Here is a 6,545-nt window from a genome sequence, read left to right as displayed (position 1 = left end):
TTCTAAATCAAATGCATGTGCAGTGCTGAAAGGCTTTGGTGTTAAAGGGATCAGAGCATTGTGTGCTGACATGATTAAAATCTGTATTATTCAAATATGTCAGGGGGGGAAAAAATCAATGACAGAGAGTCCAACTCTTGTGCCTTACGGGTATACTGAGCTTTCTGAGGACTGATAGAAAAATAATAATTAAAAACAAAAGCACCATCTTAATTTGTTTTCCATCAGTCTCTAGAGAGATCATCTTTGCTGTGTCTTTGGTATCTCATTATACTTTCTAATCAAGACTGTTTAAAAATCCCTTTAAAGGAGACAGACTGTTTGCCCTTCCCCCAGCATGCTGCTGCATTGCAGCCATCGACTGCGACTTGGTATGTTACAAATGACCAAGGTAGGCTGACATTTTGATTGTGCAATGTGGAAAAGCATGGCCGGCAAAGGCTTTTGAAAGTGACGCTGCCCTGATCTCTCCCATCGCTCATTCTCTCTAATGAAGATTGTCCAATACAATTAAAAACCCAGGTATCCTGTGGCTCGGGTGACAAATTTATCAAATCATTTTTTCCCTCTCTCACCATGTGTGTTCATCCAGTCAGGCGTGTGTTTCACTCAGACTGAATTAGGAGGGGAGAAAAATCAATGAGCATAAAGGGATGGTAAACAAGCAAATAAAAGCAGTTTAAATTATACATTTCTTTGTAAAAGGATTTTTTTTTCCTGCACATCTTTAATTCAAACATGCCTTTGTGTCTTATACTGGAGCCAATTAGCTCAGCTACATGTACAGTGCGCTTTGGAAAAAGGTGCCACGAAATGAAATCCATCCACCAAACACATCTTTCAGAAAAGATGCTGCAACGTGCTGTAATTACAAGCGACTCTTTGTTTTATCCATTCAGAAATTAAACACAGAAATGTTGAACAAGCAAACACTCATCTAATATAACAATTCATTACAAAGGCTTCATATAATTTGTGATACTTAAACACTACAGAACTACATCAGTCCACATCAGCGATACAGATTTATATTGTTACATTGTGTTAATTACATTGTGTCTAGTAAATGTTTGTTATTGCCATTTAATGATGAAATGAAACCTATTTCATGTTGCAGACTGTACGCTTGCTTAATGATGAGGGGGAAAAAAGGCAGATGTTTGTACTCGTTCAACTGGAGTCACTTTATTGGAAGAACAGGATGCACTGTAATGCCTTGTTTATAGCTTCTATGTTGCATTTTGAGCTTCGTGTGATCCGTTTGCATTGAGCAGACCACATTTTTAACAAGACTGTCCAAGAAAAAGGAAATGTAATAGACATTGATACGCACCGTCCCTGATACATAACGTCTGACTGGCTCTCTTTAAGACAGATGTATGTATCCTCTGTGGCAGGTGCAATAGAGCCAAACATTAATGTTTAAGCATGTGGCAGAATACAATTATTTGCAGTCTTATTTGTTCCTTTTGTATTTACAGCACGGTGGTATGTGTCTCCTTTCTTAATTTTATTTTTTTTCTGTTTTAACTTGTATTGAATTTTTGCAATCACCTTTCCACCTTTTGTTCTTAACTGCTATTGCATGTTACTTTTTATTCTTTTTTTATTTAATTTTTTTTATGTTTATTATGGTTATTTATTTTGGTTGTGGAACAAGACTGACCGAAACTGTTGCTAAAGTACTTTCATATGTCAAAGAAGAAGAAGAAAATACGTATTATAAGATTACTCATTCTGTCTGTCAATTTAACTTTTAGACGTTATACTACACTCAAAATGCTCCCTGTCATTGTCAGCAACACCTATTGTGTCAGCTTCCTTTGGTTATTAATTACAAATCAAAATATGAGAATGTGTGCATTATAACTTTGCACAAATGTTACATCAGAGCATATAGCTTAGTATCTAAAATCAATTTAAAGGGTTATAAATAAACCTTGAAAGTTTGCAGCATTTTTCATGCACTATAGATTAGATTCAACTTTATTGTCATTGCACAGAGTACAGAGACTTATATAACGAAATGCAGTTAGCATCTAAACAGAAGTGCAAAAGGGCAGTAAAGTGCATAGTTACAGTAATACATGTAAATGTCACATAAATAAATACAATAGGGTTTGGGGTTTTGTTCTTTTGTTTTGTTTTTAGCTGCAGATAGCAGTAGTGCAAACAGTTTAATTAAATGTAAGCTGTAAGCTCTATTATATTAGTTAAATGTTTCTACCACATTCAACTTTAGTGTCTTACTTTTTTTTTCATATTCCAGAAATTCTCCCTTCAGCGGCACTTAAAAACATCTGACTGTTATTACTATATATATTATTAAGCTTTTTACAGACTTTACTTTTGTTCATACATACACATACATATATCATTCAGAGCCTGAATTTATAGATCATCATAATTTTTATGACAGTATTGTATAATTTAATGGAGTGATAAAAAAAGATATCCATATCCAATATTGAAACAATGACAAGAATGAAAAATCTTTCTTTATACAAATTGTGCAAATTAGCACATATTAGATTAGATTAAACTTTATTGTCATTTCACATGTCACAAGTACAAAGCAACGAAATGCAGATAGCATCTAACCAGAAGTGCTTAAGCAGTAATTAAGTGATTCATAGTGCAATATATACAGGAATTAATTATATAAAAAATGCAGTATATATACAGGTATGAATTAATAAAAAATGCAGATCTAACTGTACTGGATCTAACTCAGTAGTGCAAGTATATATATATATATATATATATATATATATATATATATATATATATATATTAGTGCAAATGAAGGTGAAACATAAGGTACTGCATCATTGGTTGTCTTATGTTTACACATAAGACAACACAAGATTTTTTAAAAACTTGTCAAAAAATCTACTGGGGCAGTTTAATGGTGATCAGTACACAAAAATTGTTCCTGAAATAGTTTTGGTTTTTTTTTTACAGTCAAACTAGGGATGTGGTGGAAATTGAAAGCGTTTCATGCACCTGTTTGCGGAGGAGTTTACCGTTAACAACACCGTTTTGGGCAATGCACACATCATTATTTAATTTATGGTATCTTTTTTTGTTTATTTTTTATTTTATTATATTGGTGGATTTTACATTTTGGAAAGCATCAGCTGCATTCATAATACAGATTCGAGGACTATCATGCTTACAGTCAGTTTGTGCACTTGCTGGTTGCAGGTTTTTTTTTTTTTTTTGTGGAAACAAAAGTTTGCATTGTAGAAGCGTTGAGCTGACGTCACTTCTGTTGAGTTGCTGTGAGTGAAGCAGCGGAGAGTCTCTTCAATCTGCGACCAGACACCAACACATTCAGTCACACTCCCATCCGGACTCATTATACTGAACACATTCTCCCTTTAACATCCCTCAAACTGCGCAAAACTGGGAAGTAAATTAACAAAGTGTTTTTTTAAAGGAATACAGCAATTTTCGACGACAAGGTGAGTTTAAATGTCTTGTGTTTTGCAACCTTAGCTCGCTCGGTGTTACTCACTAACGTACGTTCACTAATGTGGTGTTTCACAGATTTCTGTCGCCGTGTAACGTTTTTTGTGTGTGTGTGTGTGTGTGTGTGTGTGCATCCCTTCTTCCTACACTTGCCTCACTGAAGCAGTATCCGCTCCGTGAGTTCAACACGGCGATAGGAAAATTTAAAAAAAAGTTAATATCGAAGTAGTTATTTCGGCTGTTTGTAAAGTAAACTTTGTTGAGGAGATAACTGTTGTCGTGTAGAACTCGGTAACAAGGAGAATGTTCGGACACAGAGTTGAGAAACTGACGTCAGCATAACACCGGTACTTGTGATATCGCTCTTGTCATTATTACCTTGCAGCGTGGATCTTGTCTTTGTTGCCAGCTAACCGGTCCACTCTGCGGGTTCACTTGCGGCTTGTCCGGAAACGTTCACGGACAGGAAGATAAAAAAAAAAACATAAGTTAGCTTGTCAGACATATTCGGTTATAAGCCAACAGATCGCCTCTTGTAGGAGTACACCTTGAAGAAAAAGAAAAAAAAAAAGTAGTGTCTGGCTGCGTGTGTGATGCTTGTTGTGGTTTTAAGCGTCGTGTGACAACATGTCTTGAAATGATCAAACAGCTGGATTTAAAACAGGTGAGCTTTGGTTATGTTTTATCTCCACATTATATGATTTGTTATGAGTGTTGGAGCCGGGTCTGCCCGCTGCTCTCCCCCTCTATCTTCTCTTTTTGTTGCTTCCTCTTAAAGGAGAGCGCAGCTAATGCAGCAGCTGCGGTCTGGGCTGAAATTTACCCTTTGAGATTATGACAATACCCTCCATGTTTCTGCTTTCATATTAACAACAAGGCATTCGCCATCTTGGGGTATTTAAAGTATATTAGCGCTGTCTATTTAAACGGTGTTTTATCTGTTGCAAAGTTATGAAAGTTTGGAGGAGAAAAATGAATGATACAAGCTTTGATTTCTGTGGAGCTGAAACTGAAAGCAGTATTTTAATCACACAATTGTAATAGGGGTTTTGGACTTCTGAGGAGTTTGATTCATGCTACTAGGTTTCAAAACTGATTGAGAAGCCTATGTTATGAAACTGCAATGCAACCACTTTCCTCTTCCTGTGATGCCATGTCACACATTTGGCATAGCCTTAGAAAATCTGTTTTTTTTTAACCTTGCAGTGGCTGTAGTAATCTACTACAAACATTAGGCCATGTTCAATGCAGAAATCACAGTATATAAAAAAATGCCCTGGTTTCCTCAGGAGCATTTTAAATACCCTGATTTCTTAATTTACATTGTTTTTTTCTTTATATTGTGCATACATAGGTTACTCTAAACGTAAGTCACCTTAAAAATATATATTTTAATGAAATATCTTTCCCTTTTTGGTCAATTCTGAATGCACACATGCCACAGAAGCACAACTAGACAATATTATACTTAATTTAAAGCGCAACATTTAAGGGAAGTTCTGTAGTATGTTACAGCCTATTGCACCTGAAATTAACTAAGATTAGTAAACATTAATAGGCCATTTTTACTGTAGACATTTGAATTGTCGTATTTAGAAAGCATGTGTTACTAATAACAATACAGATGGCTTTGTGGTATAAAAATGTCCAAGTAAACCACGACAGTGTGTTAGTGAGTCTCCTAAAAATGATGTTCCCATACAATGAAACTGCATCTTAATGTTTAAGAGGAAATATATGTTTCTTATGGAGGAGTTTTTAGGTGGAAAGATGGTTTTAACAAACATTGAGATCACTTTTCGTGTCCTGTGCCAAACCAAAAGTTAACATTAACTTATTTTAACTTATATATGTAAGCTAACTTAGGTAATGTACTTAACTTATGTCACTTAATGAACAAACTTACATACAGAAGTCTTGTAATGAAGGTTCTTTTTTTACCCAACCATTTCCTGAACCTAACTAAGTAGTTTTGTTTCATTCACAACATAAACTATGTGTTTAAAACTGCAACCGCCATCCGGGAGAAAATTAATTTCCCTCAAAATGTAATTCAGAATGCATTTTCATTGTATGGATATGTCCTTTTTACTAGACAGGGTTGTTATCCCAGAACCCTGAAACTGAAGAAACTACATGGATTCAGCTATTGTTAATTTTATTATTTTCGCTTGTGCTTTTCCCACTGCGACTGTGTGTCAAAATATCTGCAAAAAAGGCCAGAAGATTGTAAATACCTGGATATGAGCTTGTAATGGTCCCTTTCAAACTTTGTCATGACAGCATTAACCACGCATTTTGTGCAGGAGTGTGTGGCGCATGATGATTCGTGAACAATTGGGCTCATTCAGCATGTAGAGCTTATTTTAATGGTGTAAATTTAACTTGCGTCATTTAGTTTGTTTTGGCAGGCATCTTTTGTTTGCAGCACAGTAGAGCTGATTTGCCTTTACAGATATAATTGATAGTAATGAACTCATGTGTGCCCTTTGCACACACAGTCCTTAGTAAAATGGCAGTAAACATTATACCTGGTAAAGTCCATCATTTAAATGGCTTCAGTAGCCAAGGCAGCAAGATAAATCAGATCACAGCCTTGATGTGTTATGCATGCATCCTGTAACTGCCAATGAATCAAAACACAGGTAGAAGGTCACTAAATTTGCCTCATATTTATTCAGAGTACATGTCCTTGAAAACCTCTGCAAGATGACAATGCTAAGGTGCTGCAAACCTGGATTCTAATCTTTTACATTGAGAAATAAAAATAGTCAGCAACTCGACATTTGGATGTTAAAAAATGTTGCAGGATTTTGCTCTTCCAGGCAAAACGTAGCTCATGGTTCCTAAATTACTTATTAGAGATGTAGTCACTTGATTAGAAACTATCTATTATATGATTTCTATACCTAAACTACTATATAAACTCTGGGTGTCAGAAAATAATGCCAGCGCCCTCACTTGAAGTGTCCCTCAGTACAACTACATGCATTTGAGCATGAAATCTTAAAAGTGCAGTGTAAAAATGCACAAAATTACTTCTTGCAATTAATGTTGGTCTGCTGTTCTTG

At 35.4% G+C, this 6,545-nt stretch overlaps 1 protein-coding gene across 1 annotated transcript in view; it reads left to right on the top strand.

The window, feature by feature from the left end:
• The first annotated feature begins 3,237 nt into the window (after positions 1 to 3,237).
• Positions 3,238 to 6,545, top strand: part of LOC131979119 (bromodomain adjacent to zinc finger domain protein 2B-like) — a 67,278-nt gene continuing 63,970 nt past the window's right edge. Inside the window, exon 1 of the mRNA XM_059343033.1 lies at positions 3,238 to 3,467. The gene's annotated coding sequence lies outside the window, so the exon portion shown is untranslated. The remainder of the gene's footprint in view (positions 3,468 to 6,545) is intronic.

The sequence above is a fragment of the Centropristis striata genome, chromosome 10, assembly GCF_030273125.1.
Source record: "Centropristis striata isolate RG_2023a ecotype Rhode Island chromosome 10, C.striata_1.0, whole genome shotgun sequence".
NCBI classification, from domain to species: Eukaryota; Metazoa; Chordata; class Actinopteri; order Perciformes; family Serranidae; genus Centropristis; species Centropristis striata.
This window is presented reverse-complemented; position numbering and strand designations above follow the sequence as displayed.